The 27,459-nt window shown below is 42.0% G+C and overlaps 1 protein-coding gene across 8 annotated transcripts in view; it reads right to left on the reverse strand.

Moving 5' to 3' along the window:
* Nucleotides 1–27,459, reverse strand: part of nos1apa (nitric oxide synthase 1 (neuronal) adaptor protein a) — a 479,658-nt gene that overhangs the window by 369,741 nt on the left and 82,458 nt on the right. For 2 of the 8 annotated variants that reach the window (XM_059984737.1, XM_059984735.1), the window contains exon 1: nucleotides 22,147–22,278. The exons of 5 other annotated variants lie outside the window; for them this stretch is intronic. The gene's annotated coding sequence lies outside the window, so the exon portion shown is untranslated. Of the gene's footprint in view, nucleotides 1–20,751; nucleotides 21,066–22,146; nucleotides 22,279–27,459 lie in introns of those variants that run through there. One more of the 8 variants, XM_059984736.1, reaches the window with a different exon arrangement.

Consider the following 27,459-nt stretch of genomic DNA (forward strand, 5'->3'; position numbering starts at 1 on the left):
ATTCAATATTCTCTCACTGGTGGAAACACCCCAACACATTCTCCCAGGATATTGTGTGGTTTATTTAGATCACTCCTGACTTTGTAAAACTCTAACGAATATAATTTTATTGGCCATGTCTGATAAGCTAAAAATTGATCTGTTCCTTTTACCCCATTGAAATAAAAGCAGAAAGTATTGGAAATACTCAGCAGATGGTGCAGCATCTACTGAAAGAGAAAGTAAAAATGTCTTAGGTCAACGATCCATGAAATCTGAAAAGTGAGGAAACAATTAAGTTTTAGGTCACAGAGAGGGGAAGGGAAAGATAGAGAACAAAGAAATTGTTTTGTTGGGTGGAGATCATGGTTGTCCACCTGACATAATGCTTTAGGAGCTATCTCATTAAAAGATGAATGCAGATGGCTAGAGAAATACCCAGCAAAAGAAAATACAGGAATTCAGAGATGCTTTGAAAATCAGTAAAGGAAATGCAGATGCTAGAATTCTGAAACATTGCAGGAAATACTCAGCATTCAAAGCTCCAGGCTTCTACAGAATTGGGTAGACTCTGTTCCGTCCCGAAGCTTTAAACTGCTTCTCTTCGGATACGTTTCCTGAGCTGCTAAGTATTATCAACTTTTTCTGTTTTTACTCTTTAAAATGCTTTGCTTTCTTTGCTTTTCATTCACAACAGACAAGGAGAAAGCTTCAGAGTCAATAAAGCACAGCTGACCTTTGTAAATGACCTAGGGGAACACAATATGAATAAAAGGCTATTTGGAGCACTTTCACAGCTTAATATCTTGCAAGTCTTTGAAGACTATTTTGAATTGATTGTCTATTGGCAGAGGTCACGAGAGAAGTTTGTAATTATAGAATGCTAAACTCAGCCTTCAACCTATTATTAAATGGGCAAAAGTTAGTCAATGGGTTCAAGGAGTTCAACCTCCACCACATTCTTCACTTGTATCCCATGTGTTATGTTTCATTACGATTACTTCATCAAGCTACAACATCCACTGCATAGAGTGACAACATACATTGTAATGAAAAAGATTCCAGTTTTAAAGGCAACATTATAAACTAACTAATCCACTTTGTTCCAGGTTTACATCTTAATACTTTTAAATCCTATTTTTTTTTTAGCTAAAGATAAACATGAGAGAATCTGCAGATCCCGGAAATCCAGAGCAACGCACACAAAATGCTGGAGGAACTCAGCAGCATCTGTGGAAATGAATATGGAACTGAGTTGATGTTTCGGGATGAGACCCCTCTTCGGGACTGACTAAGCTAAAATATGCCTTATTCGATAAGATACAGATTAGTCATTTATACAGAGCAAGATCCAAATAGTGGGAAGAGAAAAAAATGTTTCATTTTGAGTACTGCCATTACTGACAGATTAAGTTTGCTCATTCACCTATTGGGGGCACTGTCTCTGAGAGGATAAAAGCAGGGCGATAATGGGGCTAAGCTGTCAACATGATTATCTTGTGAATATTGCGGAAATAGCTTGTAAAAGAGGTTCTCAAATACCAGCTCTTTATTCTCTCCATAGATGCTACCTGCCCTGCTGAGTTCCTCTATGTGTGTGCTATAAAAGAAAAAAACTGTTTTGGTGTCAGCAACTGTATTCACTGGTACATGTACTGAATATTCTAAACTGCAGATGCTGAAAATCTGAAATAAACATGGGGAGAGAAAATAAGTTGAGTTAAGATCTAGAGAGGGCAGAGGAAGGGTGAAAGAGAATACAGCTGAAAGTATGAAGACTTGGTTTGAGTGGAGAAAAGCTCACGGTGATGCTATATCACAAACACAAGAGATTCTGCAGATGCTGTTTGTTTGAGGGGCCAGTGTAAGGGGGTGGGAGGGAGAATGGCAGGAAAGGTTGGCGAGAAATAGGTGTGTTCGTGGACCTACAGCTGGTTCTGAGACAAACCTTTTCAAATTTAGAGATACATGTGCCGATGGGAATCTTGGCCAGCATGGACCAGTTGGGCAAAGGGGACTGTTTCCATGTTGTATGACTATACAGAGAAAGCAAGTTACACAAGATTGATGAATTTGACATCGAGTTTTGAATGCTGCAATAGACGCAGCCAAAAGGTGACATGCAGTTGCTTGAGCTGACATTGGGCCTCATTACAAGACTGCCAGTGGCAACAAGTAGAAAGTAGGAGTTGGATGGAAAATTAAAGACAGAGGTAACAAGCAACTCACCATCACCCTGCATTCTGAATGAAGATACTCCACCTAATCTGCATTTGGTTTCTCCATTGTCTTGGAGACCACATTGTGAACAGCAGATACAGTACTTTAGACTGGTAGAAGGGCAAGAGAATCATTGTTTCACCTGCAAGGACTGTTTAGATCACAGGATGGGAGTGAAAGGAAAAGGTAAAAGGTCAGATGTTAAGAGAAGGGGGCTGGTTGGTGGAAATGGAACTGTGGATCAGGGTCGTGAAGGGAACCATTCTTTCTGACTGTGGAGAGGGGGAGGGGGGAGATGCGTCTGGTGATGGAATCTCATTGAAGCTGGTGGAAATTATAAAGTGTAATCAACTGAATGCAGAAGATGATGGGATCCAAGAAACTTTGTCCTTGCTCTGTGCATGGAGAGGGAGGATGAGAGCAGGTGCTCCCTGCCCTGCCACGTTCCCAGCATTCGCTGTTTTCACTGTCATCAGTACATTCCACGAATAGACGTAAAGGCCAACTAATAACAGGCTCCCTTACACTAATGCATTTATCAAAAGCTCATTCTGTCTACACAGTGTTTATAACCTAATTACATAATCCAAACAGTTTCACATATCTCAGACTCTATGACTCAATGTCAGTTTACTATGGGGCATTAAAGCAAGCTTGAACCACATCTCACTGGATATTAATGTAGGGAGAATTGACTGTTTACAGTAAAGAGTGAGATTCCTTTCATAATTGGACGTACTTATGTCTGACTTTACAAATGATCAATATTAGGGTTATAGAAGCACTAAGAAACCCCAAATTAGAAGTTAATTGCATCACCATTACAGCTAACATTCATTAGATCACAAAAACAAAATCAGCTTTAGGTCTCTCGAGCTTTCACTCACACTCATGTGAAACACCAGAGTGTAACACTATCAGTTTCACTAGGCATCACCTTCCTTTTCATAAATAAAATGCCAAAGACCCCGGAAGGCCACCTTGAAGTACAACAAGGAAATCACCCCAAATATCCAGGCTGAAATTTGTTCAAACAACGCCACTAAATATATTGGTTCAATACCACCATGCAGTGCTCTCTTCTCACTGCTCCTTCGGGAAGGAGGTACAGGAGCCTTAGGTCCCACAATGTCAAGTTCAGAAACAGCAATTACCCTTCCAACATCAGGCTCCTGAACCAGCATGGATAACTTCACTCACCTCAACTCTGAACTGATCCCACACTTTTTTTGATATACACTCATTTTCAAGGACTCAGCTACTCACGTTCTCTGTATTATTCATCAATTAATTTATATATTTGTTATTTTTTTGTATTTATACAGCTTGTCTTCTTTTGCACATTGTCAGTCTGTGTGTACTTTATCACTGATACTATTGTATTTCTTGATTCTACTGTGAATATCTGCAAAAAATTCTTCAGGTAGTATCTGGTGATATATACATACTTTGATACGAAACTTATTTTGAACTTTGAACCCAGCCAGCTGTGGAACTTTGCTAGACATTAACAGACAGCCACATTTCCTACACTGCAACATTGAAAAAAAGCAAATAATCAATTTTCTTTTACAATTAAGTACCTGGACACAATGTGTGTAAAATTGGCCTATCTCAGTCATGAACAAATTAAACAGCTTAAAACCAGAAATGTGGCTGTAGCTTCTGAACATTTTGGGTTGAAGTCTTGCTTTCCTTTGCATCAAAATGATCTGTAATACAGGGATTCTGTAACATGGTAATAATCAATGTTTTAAAACCCAATTAATATAATTTGGGCCTGGGTCATAACACCGCTGTGCTTTAATTCTCTCTGCTATGTGGAGTGAGGCTAGGTCAGGACAGACACAAAATGATTGCAGTAGGTTTGTACTGGGAGGTCCACTCGTGAAGGACAAAAATACAAATAAACAAAATGCTGATTGGAATAAACAGAGCAGAGGGGCATCAGGAACTATTGTGTACACTGCTTCACGGAGACATGGTTCACCCCCATTATTCCAGAACACAGCATTCCAGACAAAGAGCTCCACACTCAATCCCACGGACTGGACAGTGGCACAATTAAGGCAAAGTCTGTTTTCTCTGCTTCATGATTAACTCATCAAGGTGCACATACTTATCAGTTCCCTGTTGAGCTCCCCTGATCTGGAATATCTGATTCTTAATTCAATTCAAAGAACATTTATTATCAAAGAATATAGAAATAATACCCCTTGAAATTTGTCTGCTTATCGGCTGCAAGAGACTTGAATTTTAAAAAGACCAAAAACCCACTGCGTACAGGAAGAGAGAGAATAGAACACCACATCATGCGAACAATAAAAGCAAGCCAACAGCATTCTGAACCGGATCGAGTTGCAGATCTACTCCTGGAGCAGTCAGAGTAGGCCCAAACCAAGTCCCAGCCTCAGTTTCACACCAACGGGGCAGGAACGCACAGCAGCCAGTGAGTGAGATCAGCCCAACCCTCACTTCCATACCCGACACTCAGGCTTCCAGTCGATCAGTGCCGGTGCTTAAATTGTCCAAGCATCAAGTAGTGCCATGTACTAGGAGCTGGGTCCAGGCACCCCAATATGCCTGATGCCCTGCTTGAAGCCATAAGACCATAAAAGGGCAGAATTAGGCAATTTAGCCCATTGAGTTTGTTCCTCCATTTCATCATGGCTAATTCAATTTCCTTCTCAGACCCAATCTCCTGCCTTCTCCCCATATCCCTTCATGCCCTGATGAAACAAGAATCTATTAATCCCTTCCTTAAATATACATATACACATGGCCTCCACAGCTGCCTGTGACAAAGAATTGCACAGATTTACCACTTTGACTAAAGAAATTCCTCTTCACCTCCATTCTAAAAGGACGTCCCTCTATTCTGAGACTCTGTCCTCTGGTCTTAGATTCTCTCACCATAGGAAATATCCTCTCCACATACACTCTATCAAGGTCTTTCATCATTCAATAGGTTTCAATGAGGTCACCCCTCATTCTTCTGAATTCTAGTGAATACAGAACCAGAGTCATCAAACGCTCTTCATTTTCATGAACCTCCACTGAACCCTCTTCATTTTCAGCACATCCTTTCTAAGAGGCCGAAACCTGCTCACAGTACTCCAAGCGAGGCCTCGTCAGTGCTTTATAAAGTTTCAACATTACATCCTTGTTTTATATTCTAGTTTTCTTGAAATGAATGCTAACATTGCATTTGCCTTCCTAACCACAGACTCAACCTGCAAATTAACCTTCGGGGAATCCTGCACAAGGACCCCCAGGTCCCTTTGTTCCCCAGTTGTTTGTATTTTCTCTCCAATTAGAATATAGTCAACCTTTTCATTTCTTTTACCAAAGTGCAAAACCATGAATTATCTGATACTATATTCGATTTGCCATTTCTTTGACCATTCTGCTAACCTGTCTAAGTCCTTCCGTAGCATCTGCACTTTCTCAAAACTACCTGCTCCTCCACCTATATTCATATCGTCTGCAAACTTTGCAGCAAAGCCATCAATTCCATTATCTAAATCACTGACATATAATGTAAAAATAATTGGTCCCAACCCCTCTGGAACACCACTAGTCTCTGGCAGACAGCCAGAAAAGGCTCCTTTTATTCCCACTCTTTGCCTCCTTCCAAACAGCCACTGCTTTATCCATGCTAGAATTTTTCCTGTAATACCATGGGCTTGTAGTTTGTTAAGCAGCCTCATGTGTGGCACTTTGTCAAAGGCCTTTTGAAAATCCAAATACCCAACATCAACCAATTCTCCTTTGTCTACCCTACTTGCTACTTCTTCAAAGAATTCCAATAGATTTGTCAGGCAAGATTTTCCCTTGAGAAAACCATGCAGACGACAGCTTATTTTATCATGTGGCTCCAAGTACCCTGAGACCTCATCAGTAATAATCAATTCCAACATCTTCCCAACCACTGAGGTCAGACTAACTGGCCTATAGTTTCCTTTCTTCTGCCTCTCTCCCTTCTTGAAAAGTGGAATGACACTTGCAGCCCTCCATTCCTCCAGAATCCAGCAACTCTTGAAAGACCATTACTAATGCCGCCACTAATTATGAATCTCACCAAATCGGCTCAGCGCTTGGAAGGATCCAAACTCACACCCGAGCTAGGTGGCTGGGCATCGAAACCCTTCCGCATTGACTCCTCTCCAAATCACTCACTCCATCAGCGATATGAACTCCGACTGCTTCCCCGGCAGCTCAAGTGCGTTGTGTCTCACAATGTCCCAACACAACTCATCCACCGACTCCCCCCGCCAACCAGCCTCTCCCTTCCACCTGCCTCTTCGCTGACTGCCCTGATAGTTCACCACAATTTGCTTTATGGAAGATGCTATAAATAATGTTTTTAGTCGATTCTCTTGCCTTATGATTTACCAGTAAGCTGTTATACATCTTCAGTAGCAGCATCTTAAACTTAACTCAAATTCTATCTACCGAGGGAGTTCCCGGCCGTCATCCTGCTTGCAGTGTAGATTCCACCTCTCGCAAACATCAGATTGGAACTGGAGGAGCTGAGCAACATGACCAGCAATCACAAGATAGCACACCCTGATCCTTCCTGATCATTGGGGAAAGTGTCTTCTTTTAGGCCGGCTTGAAGAAGCCTCTGACTAACTACCACCAACATGTCACCTGCAGAACCAGAGGGGCCAACACACTCAATCATCGTTACACCACCATCAACAGAGCTTCCCAAACCCGCACTTTGGCAAGTTGAATCAGCAGATTGTCCTCAATCCCTGGCACATCAGCAGAGACTGACTGCAGTACCAGTGGGGAAGAAGGTGCTGGTCTGGTCAAGCAAGGCAGAGGAGAGTTTACAGAACTGCTTTAAATCTGAGAACTGCACCATATTCAGGGATTCACACTTGGGTCTGAATAAATATGCCACAGCTGTCACTGACTTCACCAAAACCTGTGTGGATGAATGTGTGCCTTTGAGAATATACAGAATTGGCCTAAACCAGAAGCTGTGGATGAACCAGGAGGTTCACAGTCTGCTAAGGGCTGGATCTGTGATGTCCAAGACCAGCAACCCAAAATCCTACAAGAAGTCCAGCTATGACCTACAAAAGGTCATCATGAGAGAGAAAAGGAAATCCCAGGTGAAGTTAGAGACACAACTGGATGCACAATATGTGTGACAGGGCCTGCTAGCCATTGCTTCCTTAAGGCAAAGCCTGACAGCGTAACTGGCTGTCATGTTTCACTCCTGCATGAGCTTAATGCCTTATATACATACTTCAAGAGGGTAAATAAGAGTACACGTGTGAATTCCCACAGCATCTGGTGACCTGTGATCTCCGTCTTGGACAGCAATGTCAGAAAATCCCTCAAGAGGGTGAACCCTCGCATGGTAGGGCTCTGAAAAGCTGTGCCAGCCATCTGGCTGGAGTGCTGAAGGAGTTTTTCAACATCTCACTGCTGCAAAAGGGCAACGACCATAGCAGTGCCCAAGAAGAGCAGGGCGAACTGCCTCAAAGTCTACCACCCAGTAGCAATCACAGTTACTGTGATGAAGTCTGACCTGCTGAGTTTTCCTCCAGCATCTTGTGTGGGTCACTGCGATGAAGTGCTTTGAGGGACTGATCACGGCTGGGATTAATTCCTACCTCAGCAAGGAACCTGGACTCATTTTGTCTATCACTGCAACAGGACTACACTGGATGCAATCTCACCGGCTCTCCGCTCTACTATGGAGCACCCAGGCAATAGCAAAACCTACTTCAGTCTGTTGTTGATCAATTACAGATCAGGGTTTATCACCATCACCCCCTCACGACTAATCAACAAGCTTCAAAACCTCCCGCTGCAAATAGTTCCTCGACTTCCTCACCAGAAGACCAGTCAGTGCAGATTGGTGATAACACCTCCTCCTCAACTACATGAGAAAGATGTATTAATAAAGGGGCAACGACACAAAAGAACAGATACTAGGACAACAGACATGATACTTGTCCACAGCATTTCTACAGCTTCCGTTACTCTGAGTCATCTTCCATTGTGCAGCACTTAGCAAGCAATAATTACTTGCAGTTCATTTACCTGAGTCAAGTCTATTCAGATTTGGCAGATGTCATCATGTAGTTGCGAAGAAATGAATGTGGGTTAGTCATACTGTAATATTTAAAAAACACAAGTTACCACATTTGTTCTGGCACTGTTCCTCTACATTTTCATTTACTGCCAGTGATTGCCCGGTTTTGACATTTATCAAATAAAAATGAACATAACAGTTTCTAAAATAATCCCACTTTGTTTGAAATGGCGATAAGCATGCAAGACGTGTCATCAACCTCTTTGAATGCCTCAGGCGTATCGTACCTGTATTAACAGTGGCCATTAAAGATATTTGAAGTCTTCAAATTAAAGTTCAAGGCTAATCAGTCACATCCACATCTGCCTCATCTTTTTTCTACCTTATTTGACCAACAGGAACTTTTGAACCTTTAATGGCACAATAATGAGCGTTGCTAATGGACTTGAGCAGCATGAGGTCAGAGTGGGACGATTGTGATCTCAAAAACACTATGAAGTATTTTCATATTTGCACAGATCAGACATTAGACACAACTGCACCCTTCAGAATTTAAATATCAACCTTGTAATGTTTGATCACTTGGGTTGCATGTTAAGGATGCACTTCCCAGTGTCACTGAAGCTGGGGAGGGTAGGATGGATCAGTCATCTGGAACAAGCTTGACAATTGTAGTTTTGAGGCACTCTCCATTTCTCAAATTATACTTTGGCCAATAACAATTAAAAGAGTGCCCGCTGTCAAGGAAAGGGCATCTTCACTCAGAAAAAGTAACTCCAGATGTTAACACAAAAATTTTAAAAAGCGAATCAGAATGCAAAGTCGCCATTTCCCAATCTTCCCTCAGGACAATAAGTGAAATGATATTCGTATCCATAGTGTTCCTCAGGCAACAGCGAACTTTTGATCACTGTGGACAAATACCTGCCCATTCCAACGAGCAGCAAAACAACATTAAGCTAAATAACCTACTGGTTGACCCACAATGTGGGATGAATAGTGACTAAAGTAAGCAAAATATCCTGTCCTTAAATAAAACAAAAACAGAAAGACCTGGAAACACTAAGCTGGCCAGATAGCATCTTTGGAAAGACAAACAGTTAATGCTACACCTCTTAAAAACTTTTCCAGAACTGATTTCCTTAGGTGAGCAGATAAGACTACCTCCAAAATAGCATGCCCGGGATAGTGAATTTAACTGTAGTTCTGCATTGAAGTATCAGCCTGGAATGTGACCAGGTTTTAGAGTGGAACTTAGAAGCCTCTCCCTTCTACTCATAACAAAAGGTTACCTAGCCTGACACTCCATTAGAAACCCTGCGTTAACATTTTTAAAGTTATTTTAACAGTTGTTACATGCTGGGAATGGAAGAAAACACCCATTTTTCAGAATGACCAAACAGGTTTGAACTTCAGAATTCAAGTGCAACAATTTAAGGAATGCCGAAGTTCAGCTCCTCTAATCCACCACACATTCAGTTCAGTTCAAAGCCAGACCGACATCCCCTGCCCACTCTGTTAACTTTGAGCAGAAGAAAAAATATCTCTACTGGAAGTCATTAAACAATTAACAGAAGTAGATTATGAATAATTCTCATAGTCTGTTCATTTAATATATTTATCAAGCACCTAAATGGATATGGTTAGTGAAAATGCTTTCCTGTCACAATAAGGTAAACAAAGTATTAGGAAATCCACCATAACAGGGCAGAATAACCCCTCAGTTTATTCACTACACTCCAGCAAGATCACATAATGGTCACAGCAATGGAAGGCTGAGTCTGCAGTGATTTGACATTGTGCTAATCACAGGTTAGACCTCACTGTGCACAGAACTGGTTGCTGCACTATATGAAGAATGTGATTAAGCTGGAGAGGAGGCAGATGGGAAAATAATCACAGGAATGTTGAGCAACACACACAAAATGCTGGAGGATCTCACCGGGTCATGTAGCATCTATGAAGGAAAATATAAGTCAAAAGGCTGACACCCTTCATCAGATCTGAAAAGGAAAGGAGCAGAAATTGGAATAATGAGTTATAGAGAGGGAGTGAAGGAGGGTGAAGGGTGACTATCGAGGTTTATAAAGTTATGAAGGTCATAGATAAGCTAGATAGTCATGTTTTTTTCTACAGGGTAAGGGAATTTAAAACTACCATCCCTACAAGACTAATCAATAATCTCCAAGACCTATGGCTTCTTGTGTAATTGGATCCTTGATTTCCTCACTTGCAGACCCCAGTCACTATTGCTCCACAATCTCCACAGATACACCACAAGGCCGTGTGCTTAGTCCACTGGTCTACTCGCTTTATACTTATGACTGTGAGGCTAAATGCAGCTCCAATACTATATTTAAGTTTGCCGACACCACTGTAGCTGTCCAAAACAAAGGTGATGATGAATCAGCATATAGGAAGGATATTAAAAACCTGGCTGAACAGTTCCACCATCACAACATCTCACTCAGTGTCTGCGAAAGTAAAGAGCTGATTGTTGACTACAGGAGGAGGAAACCAGGGTCCATCCGCCAGTAATCATCAAGGAATCAGAGATGGAGAGGGTCAGCAACTTTAAATTCCTCAGTGTTATTATTTCAGAGGATCTGTCCTGGGTCTAGGACATAACTCCCAGTACAACGAAGGCATGACAGTGCCTCTATTTTCTTGGAGTTTGCAAATATTCAGAATGCCATCTAGACTTTTGACAAACTTCTACAGATGCACAGTGGGAATAATTACTTCCCCTCAACCATCAGGCTCTTGAAACAGAGGGGTAACTTCACTCTTCACTCACCCCAACTAATTCCACAAACTGTGGACTCATCTTTGAGGAATCTACAGTTCATGTTCTCGATACGTATTGCTTATATATTTATTTCTATTATTTTGAGTTTTTTCCCCACTCTTTTTGCATTTGAATAGTTTGATGCACATTGGTTGTTCATCTTTGTTGTGGGTGTTTTTTCATTGATTCTATTGTTTCATTTATCTACTGTGAATGCCCGCAAGAAATGAAACTCTGGGTAGTATATGGTGACATACATGTACTTAGATAATAACTTTACTTTGAACTAGAGACTAGAGGGCATAGTTTTAAGGTCAGTGAGGAAAAATTTAACAAGGTCCTGACGGGCAAATTTTTCACACAGAGTTTGATGTGCATATGGAATAAGCTGCATATAGAAGTGGCAAAGATGGGTACAATGCCAACATCTAAAAGACACTTGGGCAGATTCAGGAATAGGAAAGGTCCAGAGGTATGTGACCCAAACACAGGCAAATCGGATTAGCATAGATCGGCATCTTGACCAGATTGAGTAAATGGGACCAAAGGGTCCATTTCTGTGCTGTGTAATTAATGAATCTAACAATCATCCCCTACCCCCTTCCCCACAGTCCTTTATGTTCTTCACTTTCAGATAGTTTGTTCAGAGCCAGCTGCCTTCTGAAGTCAACAATTGAACCTGGCTCCATCTGCATTCCACACCCTCACCACTTGCTGCCACTTTCTCTTTATCCGCCTTTCATGAACTGAAGTATCTATTAGATTCCTTTGCAGCCTCTCAAGTCCATGGAGGGTACCACAGGTTTTGATGGTCCTACCACATAAATGAAGTCCCCTCACCCTGGAATCATTTTGGCAAACTTTTTGCATCTTCTTTCAATTGGTTACCTCTTTCCTTAAGTTAAGGTTAAACCAACAAGATACCTTCAAGGGAGTGTATAGCCTAGGCCTGGCAAAATTGACTGCAAGCTGAACTGGTCACTGCACAAATCACAATTTCAGCTTGCTAAATTAACAAGGAATAGCAGATAAAAGCATGCAATATGAGGCAAGAACACAAAGCATCCTATCAAGGATATAAACATGGAGGGAAAAGCTCAAAGGAAAACATTTGGATAGTGTGTAATCAGCTCCTGTACTAATCTCCATTTTCTAGTCTACCTGCCAATAGAAATTTTGGAAAGGTATTCTGTTTAAAAGTTAATATAAAATTTCAAAGTTTTGCTGAAAGGACGTTTTGAATCATGAAGTACTTGGCCAAGAATTATTTTAGTTACTAGGGAAATTATCTTCTGTGACAAACCACAAAAAAGAATACCCACTTTGTTTCTTTTTACCCATTGGAATGTGTGCAATAAATAATTCAAAAATAATTCAAATCCCCCAGTGAAGAGGCCATGATTTACTATGGAATGTTTTCCTGTGATCTGGAATTTTAATAAAAAGGGTCAGCTGCCCTTTAATGCTCTATTGCAATGAACCTCCCACAAAGTTTCTGCAGGAGTTTCCTGTAACTCAGCCCAGTTTAGTTATGAAAACATGCTAGCTGCCAACCACAATCTCCACTAGTTCCATTTCCACTGGTTCCTATAGCTCACACTGTCCAAAGAAACTATGACATTTGATGGATAAAATTAATTTTGGTCTCCATTATATCCCATGCTTCCATTTGACTCACAAACCTGAAAAAGTTTCAAACAGACAGAGCTCCAACCAAATGGTAAAATAATTCTGGTTAAGTATCTGCTGACTAAATAGCTTTATAATTCACTGTAAAGTTACAGAAGTGACAGGGTAGATCTTTCACTAATCATTATTCTCATCAATTACAGAGCTGCTCTAAGAATTTATTGAAGGTTGAGGTTTGGCATGTCACCAAACACTCTAACAAACTTCTACAGATGTATTGATCAATGACGAATCTACAGATGGATGAATCTTGTGATCCACAATCTGCTGAGGGCCAGATCAAGTCTGCACCGTAAAATATACAAGAGGTCTAGATATGATCTCCAGAAAGCTATCCCGCATGCAAAATAGCAACTCCAGACCAATCTCGAATCACTGAATGATGCTGAACAGCTGCAGTCGGGCTTGAATGCTATCAACCTCCTACAAAGTGATACAAAGCGACACAGGTGATAACAAGGCCTCGCTCTCTCAGATGAGCTCAATGCCTTTTATGCTTGCTTTGATCATCAAAACACGGAGACTCCTTCAAGAACTCCGAATGATCCTGTGATTTCAGTCTCAGAGGCCAACGTGAGAGCATCCATCATGAGGGTGAACCCACGAAACAGATCAAACCCAGACGGTTATCTGGCCAAGTACTCAAGACCTGTGCTGACCAATTGGCTGGTGTGTTTACAGATAGTTTTAACCTCTTGCTTCAGCAGCCTGATGTGCCACCTGCTTTAAGGAAGGTTCAATTATACCAGTGCCTAAGAAGAATGTGGTAACCTGCCTCAATGACTATCATTTACAGAGACAAAGCGTGTTGAGAGGTTGTTGACAAAGCATATCAACTCCTGCCTGATCAGATCCAATTTGCCTACTGGTGCAACAGGTCAACAGCAGATGGCATTTCATTAGCTCTCCACTCAATCCTGCAACAGCAAAGATGCATACGTCATGATACTCTTTATCCACTACAGCTTGCGTTCAATACCATCATCCCCTCAAAACTAATCAATGAGCTCCAAGATCCTGGCCTCAAAACCTCCTTGCGCAAACGAATGCTCAAGTTCCTCACTTTTGATTGACAACAGCATCTCCTCTACTATCTCCGTCAGCACAGGTGAACCACAAGTCTGTGTGCTTAGCCCCCCACTCAATTTGCTTTATACTTATGACTGTGAGGCTAAGGACAGCCCCAATGCCACATTTAAATTTGCTGAAACTTCCTGACTGGTTGCATTGCGGTCTGGTGTGAGTTTGAATGTGCAGAAACACAAGACACTGCAGAGAGCAATGGACTTTGCCCAATAGATCATACGCACATCTCTCTCCCCGCCATCAAAGGTATCAATGAGGCACTGCCTCAAGAAGGCAATGTCTATCAAAGATTCCCACCATCTTCTCGCAGCGACCATTAGGAGATGGGTACAGAAAGCTGAAGTCCCACGCTACCAGAATCAAGAACAGCTATTTCCTTTCAATCTTTCGGTTCTTAACACCTACATAACACTGATCAGTCCTTCAGTACAGCAACACTTTGCACTACAAATTATTAGCTTATTGACATTTCATTAAAATATTTATATAAAAAATCCTTCCCGCTAATTACTTGAATCATAACGTTCATCATCAATCCAGGTATTTGCCTGTTACTCACCTTTTGCACAATTAGTCATGAACAAGATTTATTAAATTGCACTCCCAATATTGAGTATTTTATTTCTGACATTTAAAATAAACTTCAATCTGCTTTAAAAATCCTCGTTGCACTGTCAGCCAAGCACCACTATCATTCGTTAGTCATGAGATTTCAGGTTTCAGTATCACTTTAATTAGGCTTTGTACAAATATACGAATCAAAAACTGGTGAAAGCCACTCGGCCCCTCAATCCTGCACTCGCATTCGATGAGGTCATAGCTGACCTAATTGTAATCTCAATTCTGAAATCCCACCTATTGCCATTGACCTTATACCTCCTTAAGCATCAAGAATCAATCTACCTCCACCTTATTCAAAGACTGCTTCAAATTGATGATAGTTAAACCAGAAACATTAACTCTGCTTCGACCGCTGCCAATGCTGCATGATCGATAAGTGCTTCTGGCTTTTTCCTGTTTTTCTGGAAGTGCTCATCAATCCTATGACATAATTGTTATGCTTTTTTAACTTCAAAACTTTAAACTAATTCAAAGGAAGACACGGGAGTCTGAAATGAGAGTCTAACTTCATGTTTACTCTAAGTGAGGCAAGCATGTATCTTGATGACATATGTAATTCACGTTTTCGTACATATCATCCATAATGAATAATTTAAATGAATAAGAGTGTTTAATCAACCAACATACATACAATATTACTCAAATATTATTAGAATATTAAATGCACAACAATAAAGCCAACCATTTAATTCACTGAGTCTATGCCAATGATCAGAGCAATGCCACCCACCACCCAATTTATCTCCCTATGTGACCCTTTCTCTCACTTGTATTTATTAATGCTCCACTGACGATCCCATCAAAGGCAATTTACACCAGCTAATTAATCAAACAACTAGCACGTGGCAGGAAACCATGAGCTCACATGAGACACAGGAGACTGAGGATGCTGGAATCCTCAGCAACAAAAATCTGTTGGAGGAACTCAGCAGGTCAAGCATCATTTGCCGGAGCCATGAAACGATTGAAGTTTTGGGTCAAAACCCTGCAAATTCCACACAAAGAGTTACTGAGGTCAGGGTTGACCATGGAGCTGCACCACCTACAGTGTCTCTGCTACCCCTAAGCTGCACTGTGGTGGCGGTCACGTTTCAAATCAGACTCTCTTTGTCCTCTCAAATCAGTTGAAAAGATCTTACAGCTTGAAGAGAGAAATGCCGGACAGCTACTGGGAAAGATGCTACACCCATTGCCTCAGTGGGTGGTGCATCCGGGGGGGGGGGGGGGGGGGGATGCTGGCTCATGGTTCCAGTGACCTAGTGTTACCTGCATGTTCTTCTTGTGCCTGTGGGGGTTTCCTCTGGGTGTTCCAATTCATTCCCACTTGCCAAAAAAAAAGTGTGTAATTTGGTAGGTTAAATGGCCACTGGAAATTGCCCCCATTGTTTAGATGAAGTGCAAATTCTGATGGGAATGTGGGGGAAGAAAATGGATTTAGTGTAAGAATGAGCACTGGATAGTCAGCACTGATTTTATGGGCCAAATGGCCTATTCTGTGTCGTATCTCTCTATGATATTTACAGAAGATAGCTCTGCAAATTGACAATTGAATGCTCTACATTACAAGAATAAGTTCATTTTGAAACTACTTTGTCAGTTGGCAAAGTGCTTCAGGGACATCAAGGTCATGAAAAGCATTATATAAATCCAGGTGGTTTATAGTCCACAGAAGACAAATATTTTGTGCTGTTGTGTTATTCTGAAATATATTTTTCTTACAATACAACAAACCTCACTTAACCTAACATGATGAACATGCGGATCAGAAAGGAGTAAACAAGGTTGCTACTCTGGCATTATGTAGAGGCCCAGGAAAACAAGAAACTCCTATAGTGCTAACTGCACGTTCCCAGCCCTTAGTAACCTGCATTCTTGCTGGGTTAGTTGACACACAGGACATGAGGCTGCTAGTTGTGATGTGTGATTTGACATTGCACTGAAACCTGCCCATCGCAATCAATTTCTAACTCCTTGTCAACCTCACTCAATGGAAAACTGCTGCATCCCACAGCTGGTAGCCACAAAACTTCGAGTGGTCCAAATTGACAGACTCTCAGGAATGAAAGAAAGCAAATTTTGTACTGGGGTGGTTGGGGAGGGAGAGGCAGTGCTGGTATGGTACAGCAAACATAGCACCTTGGTGTTATGATCAACCTGGGCTTAATGCTCAACGCAACATTTCAAACTTTGACCACTGGAATCATTTGATCACAGCACCAATAACCAGAAGTAGAAGTTTATAAATTAGGAACCTGAGTAGACCACTTGGCCCCTCATACCCATCCCAACATTCAAAAAGATCATCGAAGACCTGTTTGCAGCTGCAACTCCATATTCCCACCCGTCCTTGGTAACCTTTTGTACCCTTGCTCGTCAAAAACCTATCCACCACAACCTTCAAAACAGGGCTCTCTCAGGAAAAGAGTTTCAAAATTTAGGACTCCAAGAAAGCAAATACAGTCTTATCATCTCAGTGTTAACTGAGCAACCCTTTAATGGAGGAAAAATAGGAAAATTATTGAAGCAGGATCCAATGTTACTTCAATAAAATGTAATTCTCACCTTTTTAGAGAATCTTATAAACAATTAAACAATAGATCCAAGGGTACAATATGAACATATTTTGTTAGCTTCATCAACAGGCAAAGTCTGCTCAGCACAGTGCAGCAAACCTCACCTGAAGGCTATGGGACAAAACAGACTTGAATTCCTTAATGGTTAATAAGGTTATGCGGTATACATATCTACTGTAGCACAGCAAAACACAGTTCCTGAATTTATATTTGACAAGGTCCTTGCAGAGCAACTACCTTCAGGCATTTACTCTGCAAGGACCAGTTGGAATGTAGGCCCACTGTGAGGAGTCTCTCTGGAAGGACCAAGTAGTATGGGAAAATCACCTCAACTTGTCACAACTGGGAGGCAATTCCAAGACTTATATTCAGTTTACGGTTTAAACAGCAAACATTTTCATAATTATCAAACAACCACATGTCACACCATTCTCTCAAAGTTGGAATGAACACTGAACCTAAAGTATCAACTTTGTGATACAAAATTTTATATTACCCACTAAAGTTACTCAGTACGTGGAACCAACTTATCAACCAACTTATCACTGGGCCCAGTGAATTAGTTCAGGACAGTTTAAAATGTGCTGTACACCATCTCTTTTGAATTAAACAGGCTGACGACAGCAATGACAGATTTTATGGCAGTCATTTGTTTTGCTATTGCTGCTTGCTGGTTCATGATATAACTTGCACATAATCAATCCAACAGAGACCCATCACGTAATCATTACCAAGTCTTTATTCATGCAACCGGTCAACCTGACAGCGAGCAGCAAATTTGAAGGTTGCTATTCAATAGTTAACTCTTGCTTTTTCTCCCTCAGTGCCTTGACCTTGGAAAAGAAAAAAGTATGAAAATAAACAAATATTGGAAAGGAAAATGTGCACGGGTAAAAGAGAACCAGTTGGGGAGTTCTCAGACCCAGCCAACTGGAAAGGAAAGCTGTCAGTTTGCAGTTAATAAAAGTGATTAAACCCATTCCTATCCTCCCACTTCCTCTTCTGTCTTCTTGCTTCATCTTACAAGCAACGTGCTGATTCATGTCGTAGTCCCATCAAAAACAATATATTTTATTCCTTTTCCTCTTGATTTAAATAACTTCCAATTTTGATCCTTTACTTTTGGAGAATGCAACATTGACAGCAAAGTACCCAACAAATAACAACACGAGAAAAAGACAAATTAGTTGAATAATTCTTTAAAAATCACTAAAGAATTATGAAATACAAAGTACATTTATTATCAAAGTATGTTTACTATATACAACCTTGAGGTTCATCTCCTTACAGACAGCCACAAAACGAAGAAACCCTGTAGAAACCATTGTAAAAAGGACTTAAAATAAACACCCAGTGAACGGGGAGAAAAACGAATCATACAAACAATAAAAGGAGGTATCTCATATTCAAAACCGAAGTTCAGTCAAAACAACCTTGCAGTCAACGTCAGTAAAACCAAAGAGTTGATTGTGGACTTCAGGAAGGGGAAGATGAGGGAACACACAGCAATTCTCAGAGAGAGATCAGAAATGCAAGCAATTTTAAGTTCCTGGGTGTCAAGATCTCTGAGGATCTAATCTGGTCCCACATACCAAAGCAGCTATAAAGAAAGCAAGACAGCAGCTATAGTTCATCAGGGGTTTGAAGAGCTTTGGTCTGTCACCTAAAACACTCAAAAACCTATAGGTGTACCGTGGAGAGCAGTCTGACAGGCTGCATCACTGTCTGGTAGAGAGGGGCTACTGCACAGGACCGAAAGAAGCTGCAGAAAGTTGTAAAATTAGCCAGCTCTATCATGGGTACTAGCCTCCACAGCACCCACAACATCTTCAAGGAGCAGTGCCTCACAAAGACGGCGTCCATTATTAACAACCCCCATAACCTAGGACATGCCCTCTTCTCGTCGTTACCATCAGGTCGGAATACAGAAGCCTGAAGGCACACACTCAGTGATTCAGGAACAGCTTCTCCCCCTCTGCCATCTGATTCATAAATGGACATTGAACCCTTGAACATTACCTCACTTTTATTATTTCTGTTTTTGCACTATTTTAACTATTTAATATACATAGTGTATATGTACTTACTGTAATTGATTTATACTTATTTTTTTACCTTCTGTATTGCATTGTATTGAAGCTGCTAAGTTAACATATTTCACCACACATGCCAGTGACAATAAACCTGATTCGGATAGCTGCAGCCAGTTGCAGGGCACAGCCTTAGTTCAGCACCGAGGCGAGTAAACATGGTGGAGCAGCGAGCTGAACTGGCCCATCCCTCACTTCGACCCCCACACCCTGACCTTTTCAGTCTGGTCCAGGAGCACAAGAGATTATTTCCTGAGCAAACATCAAACTGCTGGGGGAGCTCAGCAGGTCAGATAGCTTCTGGGGAGGGAAATGGGTAGGCAATTTTGCAGGTCGAAATTCTTCTCAACTTGTGACGGCAACTGTCTATTTCCCTTACCGGGTTCTGCCCGGCCCAAACAGTTCCTCCAGCATCTTTTTGTTGTGCCAGTTTTTTGTGTTTCCCTTCCATTTACGCTTCTGACACCACTGATGACCTTTAACCACTTCCAGCTTCTGGCTCAACTTCACCACTGACATCCACTCCTTCAATCTCACATCAGGACCAAATCAGAGCACTTTGCTTCCCCCTTGAACAGAGATGCAACAGGGCCCCCTCAACAAGTACTCATTCACCTGGCTTCTCATGTTGAACAACAACTTCAACTCTGCCCACTTTCCCTGAATCAAAAGTGCATTTACGGAAATCACAGCTTTGTCTTTTTCTTATGGGATACACACAGCAGTCCTTGGTTCAGCCCATTTCAGAGCCATCTCAACCCTTTCTCTATAAGATTGATGTCTCAAAGAACACAGAACAGTACAGCACAGAAACAGGCCATTTGCCCAAAATTCAGTGCTGAAACAGCTAAAAAATAAATCAAAAACTCTCAAAACACTAATCCCTCCTAACAACTCAATGTCCATATCCCTCCACTTTCCTCACATTCATGTGCCTGTCTAAACGTTTCTTTAAAGACTCTCATGTGTTTACCTCTACAACCATATCAGGTAGTGCATTCCAGGCATCCACGGCTCTGAGTAAAAAACTTACCCCTCTCATCCTCACTCCTGCCTACATTTATACATAAGTCAAAAATAGCACAACCTTTGTTGCCAACATCCACCTTGCTCTCACTTGCATGTTATACATATCTGACTGTTGCTATTTCTTTATTTCTACACTGCCCTAAAGTGGGTGACTATTTCCATGATAAACTCAGCAACACCCAAAGCTATTTCAACTACACTTCCTCCCGCCATGCTGCCTGTGAGTACTTCACCTCAATCTCTCCATTTGGCTGTATCTGCCCTGATGACACTTTAGAAACCAGTGCTTTTCCTTCCTTTTTCCGTAACCTTTACCACAGCTGATGGGATTCCCTCCATTTCTTGCATCTAACCCTTTCTCCTTCCAGTGTGAGGGAGGATGTGGGAAGAGGGTATTGCTTTATGTTCCACCCCACCAGCTTTCACATTCAGGTCATCCTCTCTCATTCCTGCCACTTTCAATCAGATTCCAACTTCAGATCTTCTCCTGCCTTCCTCTCCCTGCATTCCCAAGCAACGCTTCCCTTTGTGACCCCCGACTGATATTTCCACCAGACAACTCTCTTTCATATGAGACTCTCCCTTGCCACCATAGGTGCAGTGACCCGTAGTGCCTACCCGGAGCAATGATTCGCTTGTACTTCCAGTTCTGTGTATTGCTGGTGCTCACATCGTGTTCCCGCCTCCATCAGAGAAATCGGATGCAGATTGAGTGACTGCTTTGCAGAACACCTCAGTTCACTCTGAAAGTAAACCCTGCACACACAAAAACTGAGCTGACCAGTGGCCTGTCACTTTAATTCTCTATCCTAGTCCCATTCTGCAGCCTCCCATGCCAAGCCCTGGAGCACATGCTCCAGAGTAGTACCTTCATCTTATGCCTAGTTACACTGTAACTATTAAGATCATTGTCGAAATCAACAATATCAAATATCCAGACTTGTCTGATTGTGCCAGAGTTTGTCACGAGTCATTGGTGTGAGTAAGTGGCAAAAAACTCTACTATAATAAATCCGAAGGTCAGTTTGTAGAGCCAGCTTTTCAAGTTTTATGGCCCTGAGCTTTTCTCATTGATCTGAGAATTTTGCTGCATATGTACATATCCAAACTTCTTTGGGATCTTATGACCGAAACTGCTTTGCTTAGTTTTTGCGTGCATACTTTGGACTGCAGCAACTCATTCCACATGAAACCCGAGTGTTCTCAACTCACTCCGGCGTTCTCGTTGTCAATTGTCCTAATGTGTGCCCTCTGGTCTGCCACCAAATGCTACCTCTCCTTACTTACTCAATCAGCAGGTCTGCCCAATCTCCTTTTATTTCTGCTCTATGAGAACAGCTGGAGACTCTCCAATGTGAAATTGCTCATCTGATACCATCCCAATGAGTCTCTTTTCCCAAAGCTTTGACAACCTCCCCAAATAAATGAACACAATACTTTCACTGAAATTGAACCAGCATTTTATAAAGGTGAGGCACAACCTGCTTGCTTTTGTACTTCATGGTCCCATTGATAAAGGACTTAATACCCTTCTTGTTTGTAAGAACAAAGGAAACACTTTCTATCAATGATCTACAGGATCAATCCTCTCTTAACCTGTCCCCCATTAAATCTGTTCTTTGGGCAAAGGCCATACCAGAAATCTGCTCACTTTTCGAGAACCTCACCTCTGTCACCACCCACATGCATTCATGGACTGAACGCGTGCAGATCCATTAATTCACATCCTGGGTGACTCGGGCTCTCCCCACCTTGCGGGGATCCTTTATTTCTACCCATTTTGATCTAAGCTAAATGCTGCTCTAAAGCAACCAGCACATCAATCCGGAAGAACTAACTGTTCAGATTTTTGTACAAAAGCACTAAGCTTCCAAATAACTCCTCCCACGTGTTGCAACCACACTTACAAGAGCATCAGTGAACACCTCCCAGCGTAGAACTGCTCACCTGCTCGTAAAACCAGCTGATTATTGCCCCAGTGTTATCATCAAGTACAGGAGTACAAGCGCTCACCTCAAAGATGATTTAGAGTTCAAAGCTCTCAATGCACGTGCTGAACTGTTCACTCTGACCAAACCATCTCCAAACTTCGCAAAACTTTTGCAACAAACACAATCCTTGACCTTCCCTGCCTCGTCCTTCAACCAACCAAATCCAGCAAATTACTCGCAATCAAGTGGATAACTTTGCCTCAACTTCCCCAAAGCAATCATGTGCAAAGTTGTAATAATTTGTAATTGTTCTGCAACCCGTGTGCATTTCCTCTCAGGGTAACATGTAGAGTTTTGAGCATGCCTGATAGAGCTTGGAAACATTTAAAAAATACAGCAATTATTCACATGGTGCTCAGCGCTGAGACTGAATAATTAATCACAGATGCAAAAACTAAAATAGTCAATGTTTACAATAGGGATGAGCATTTACTGCCGGGCCTCGTCCACATTTCGTATACGTGTAATGAGCCCACAGTTTCTGGGCTACCGATGACTGTGTATGGGCAGTATTTACACAGCACTCGCTCAAATCGAGGTTCCTTTCATCAGAAAATCACAACTTGCCTGCTTGGTTGAACCCCAAATCATGCCAACCCTAGTCGTATATCATTTATGAAAGACCGCTGAGTCAAGTGACTGTTAGCAGAGTTCACTAATGAGCCAAGTTTCTATATGAGCCCAGTGAGAGGGTTGCATTCTGAAACCAAAATGTTTGCTGTAAATTAAAATGAAAACTAGAATCACTGGGAATGTTCAGCAAGTCAGGCGGTACCTTCAGAGAGAGAAACAGACAAAAAGAAATAATATTTTCAACTCATTGGCTGGCGCTGTCAGATTGTTAGTAACAGAGACAAGGAAATTCAGAAAGAGAGAGACATATCAGGGACATTTCATGGCTCTGGGCTTACACTCGCTGGAGTTTAGGTAAATGGGGGGGGGGGGGAAGATTTGCATTGAAACCAAATGAATATTCAAAGTTAGATAGATTGGGTGTGGAGAGGATGTTTCCTAGAGTGTGTGAATCTAGAAACAGAGGGAATAGCCTCAGAATAGATGGACATCCTCTTAGAACGAGATGAGGAGGAATCTCTTTTGCCAGAAGGTGGTGAACTTTAGGAATTCATTGCCACAGATGGCTGTGGGGACCAAGTCATTGGGTACATTTAGAGTGGAGATTGATAGGTTCTTGGTTAGTGAGGGTATCAAAGGTTATGGGAAGAAGAACGGGGTTAAGAGGTAAAATAAATCAGCCATGACTGAATGGTGGAGCAGTCACAAAGAGCCAAATGACCTATTTCTGTTCCTTTGTCTGAGAGTCTTATGGAAATGGCAATATGGGTAGGACTACGAAGGACAGGTATGCAAATTAGATGGTATAGTATAAAATAACAGCTGGTGACAGAAGTAGTAACAAAAGATGGGTAAAATGATAATGAGCATGCCATTTCGCACACATCTGCCTTCACTGCATCCTCCCGCCACCACATCAGGAATAGGTTCTTCTTGTCCTCACCTACCACTCTGCAAGCTTCCGCCTCCAGCACATAATTCTCCATAACTTCCGCCATTTCCCACAGGATCCCACCACCAAGCATATCTTTCCCACCCCTCCACTTTATGCAGGGATCTCTTCCTACGTGACTCCCTTGTCCATTTGTCCCTCCCCACTGATCTCTTTCCTGGCACTTACCCTTGTAAGTGGAACAAGTACCACACCTGCCCCTACACCTTCTCCCTCACTGCCATTCAGGGCCCCAAATAGTTCTTCCAGGTGAGGTGACATTTCACCTGTGAGTCTGTTGGTGTCATCTATTGTATCCAGTGCTCCTGGTGCGGCCTGCTCTATATCGGTGAGCCCCAACATAGATCGGGATACTGCTTCATCCACCACAAAAAGCGGGATTTCCCACTGGCCACACATTCCCACTCTGACATGTCAGTTCATGGCTCCCTCTACTGCCACAATGAGGCCACAGTCACGTTGGAGGCATCTGGGTAGCCTCCAACCTGATGGCATGAACATCGATTTCTCCAGCTTCTGATAATTCCCCCCCCCCCCCCACCTCTCCTTCACCATTCCTCATTCTTGTTTCCCTCTCTCCCTCATCACCTTACCTGCCCATCACCTCCGTCTGGTGTTCCTCCTCCTTCCCTATCTTCCGTGGTCTTCCGTCATCTCCTATTAGACTCCCCCTTCTCCAGCCCTTTACCTCTTGTGCCAATCAACTTTCCATCTCTTTACTTCAGCCCCACTCCCCCTCCCCTGGTTTCACCTATCACCTGCCTTCTTGAATTTCTTCCCCCCCCCCCCACACCTCATTTTGACTTTTCCCCCTTCTTTTCCAGTCCGATGAAGGAGCTCGGCCTGAAACGTCGACTGTTTACAGTCAGCCCTCTGTATCCGCTGATGCAACAGACCGCGTATCGAAAATATTCGAAAAAAATTCCAGAAAGTTCCAAAAAGCAAAACTTGAATTTGCCACACGCCAAGCACCACGCTGAATCCAAGCAAATGAAGTGATGTGTAAGCATACCCTGCTGTAGCTTCCCGCCATCTCACAGATTCTCAGTCTCTCTCCAGCACTCGACATTTGAGCATTTTGAGCATTGTTCATCTCGCGTCTCATTCATTCACTACTTGTGTTGTGAGTGAGAGGAAGGAGTTTAAAGCTAGTAAGGGATGGCTGGCTAGCTATGTAAAGCGCTACAGCCTCAAGAACTTAAAGATCACGGGAGAATTGGCATCAGCTGATGCTGAAGCAGCAGAAGTGTTCCCAGAAGAGCTATGATGGTTGTGTCTGTACTGAACATGTACAGATTTTTTTGTTGTATTTGCATTGTATTGGGTATTATAAGTAACCTAGAGATGATTTAAAGTATACGGGAGGATGTGCGTAGGTTATATGCAAATACTACGTCATTTTATGTAAGGGATTTGAGCACCTGCAGGATTTGGTATCAGCGGGGGTGGGGGGGGGGTGTCCTGGAACCAATCCCCCACATACACCGAGGACTGACTGTACTTCCTTTCAAGCATGTTGTGTGTATTGCTCATAATGAAGGTGTCAATTGTTTCAGTAAAATGGTGTTTTGTTTCAGAGCAGGTGTTAATCTTTGAAAATATAGCAGAGGTGACTTTCCTGGCTCCGATGCACTGGGTGATTGATTTGGGTGATAAAAGAATGGGCAAAGATGCAAGTCTTACTTCAGAAACAGGAATACTTATTGAGAGATTAAACACCCATTGAAGGAAGACCACGATGAGGAATCCTGGAGCCAACTAGAAGGAGCTAGCAATGAAGTGGCTGGGTGTGAGGAGTGGAAGAAACAAAACTGGGTTTAGCAATTGTACAAAGGGTAATCTGCCTGTAATCTTTCTCTGTCAGGATGCCTCATCTGATGCTGAAGCAACAGCACCACAGTTTCATACTTCATATCTGCTTGAACTCGATAACTTATCTGAAATCCGATGAAGTGTGAACCACCTGATCATTCAGTCAGTTACTTTTTTCTGAATTTGTGTTGTAAAAATCCTATCAAATTTTACTTTAATTTCTGAAGGTTTGGCTTGATGTATGGTCCATGCTGCAATTAAAAGAACATCATAAAATGGTTTTGTGTTCTTGTTCAACAGCAGTCCCACACTTGGACCAAACGCATCACTACATTAACTTTCTAACTCCTCATCTTTTTTTCCAGTCCTGATGAAGGGTCTCGGCCCAAAACATCGACTGTACTCTTTTCCATCGATGCTGCCTGTCCTATTGAGCTCCGCCAGCATTTTGAGTGAGTTGCTTGGAGTTCCAGCATCTGCAGATTTACTCTTGTTTGTGACTGGACTCCATTAACTCGATTTTCATCTTGTTTTAGATATAACAGCAAAAACAGCAACAAGTGGGATTAAGGTCATATTTTATAAAGGCACTCTGCAGCTCGTTTCCCTTTTCCCACCACCTCCCCAGCATCACTTATTTTTCCTGTACGTTGCTGCAAAGTGCAAACGTCTCCAACTTGTCATCTCCATTCTCGTGCCTGCCTCCAAACTCAGAGGGATCGCAGCTCCATTCCGCTCATTGAGGCTACATCCACACTACACCAGATAAATCCATAACCAAAGCCTTTTCTCTTCGTTTTTACCCTCCGTCCACACTAAAATGGTGTTTTCATCCCCCGAATCCGGAGATTTTCAGATACGCTCTCCAAAGTGTGTAATTTTGAAAACACCACTTGAGCAGATCAGTGTGGACGGGGTAATGGGAGAAATCTGAAAATGCTGTCATAACAGATGGTGACGGCAGTGAGCCTTTTCATTGTGTTCTTGAACGCAACCTAACACTTTCAGAACAGATGGCAACGAGACTGAAGCCAGAGGAGTTAGAAATGTACTCACCAAATACTTTGACCCATAGCTTACTGAATAAATAAGTATACTCACTTTACCCTGTTTTCTGCTCTTGCTCGTATGAAGGTGGTTTACCTATTTATGCAAGTACTTCTCTGACAATAGATGTGTAACAGATTAATGTAACATTGTATGGAAATACAAGATAATACTGATGCAGAGATGTTTTATACATTTAACAAGGGGCTTTATTAATGCAACAGAGTTCGTCGTCAGCTGGGTCATACTGTCCATGAATTCCTTGTCAGTTACCTCCATACGCTCCAGTATTTGTTTTTTTCAGTTTTAAGTCCTCCTGCGTGAGAGCCAACAGCTGTCCATCGTTTAAGTTTTTCTAGTCTGTAACTGAACAAACACAGACCGCTTTCACAGCGAGATTTGACACCAAACATGTTGCTTGTTTTTGGTAGATGTGTCCTGCACATGCACAGTAGGAGGAGATTCGCCAAAATCTCCATTTCAATGTGGACAAAGATATTTTTAAAAACACCTAGTTTGGACGCCTATTGTTTTTACACGAAACCAGAGTTTTCAAAATTATCCGTTCTAGTGGGGACATAGCCTAAGTCAAGAGGAAAGGGGAGTGAATGCTGACACTGCATAAAGCTGATAGAAGAATAAAAGGCTGTTTACATTTGCTAATGACGTTTCTGCAGGACAGATCTGTTTTAATCCATTACGAATTCAGAGAATCTCATGGCCTCTTGAACAATGGATGCTGATTTAGTGAGGCTATATAATGTTTCCAGAACATGGGCAGAACCACATTTAATACAGAAAATTCCTTTTGATTGACAGTACCCTGAGGGGCACTATACGTCAAATAGAATCTTATGTATTCCAACCAGGCTAAGATGGAGGGATGAAGTGGTTGCACCCTTGCCTGGATCTGACAAGCCAGCTCGCAAATCACAGGGTTTTAATTAATTT

The sequence above is a fragment of the Hypanus sabinus genome, chromosome 11 (assembly GCF_030144855.1).
Source record: "Hypanus sabinus isolate sHypSab1 chromosome 11, sHypSab1.hap1, whole genome shotgun sequence".
NCBI classification, from domain to species: domain Eukaryota; kingdom Metazoa; phylum Chordata; class Chondrichthyes; order Myliobatiformes; family Dasyatidae; genus Hypanus; species Hypanus sabinus.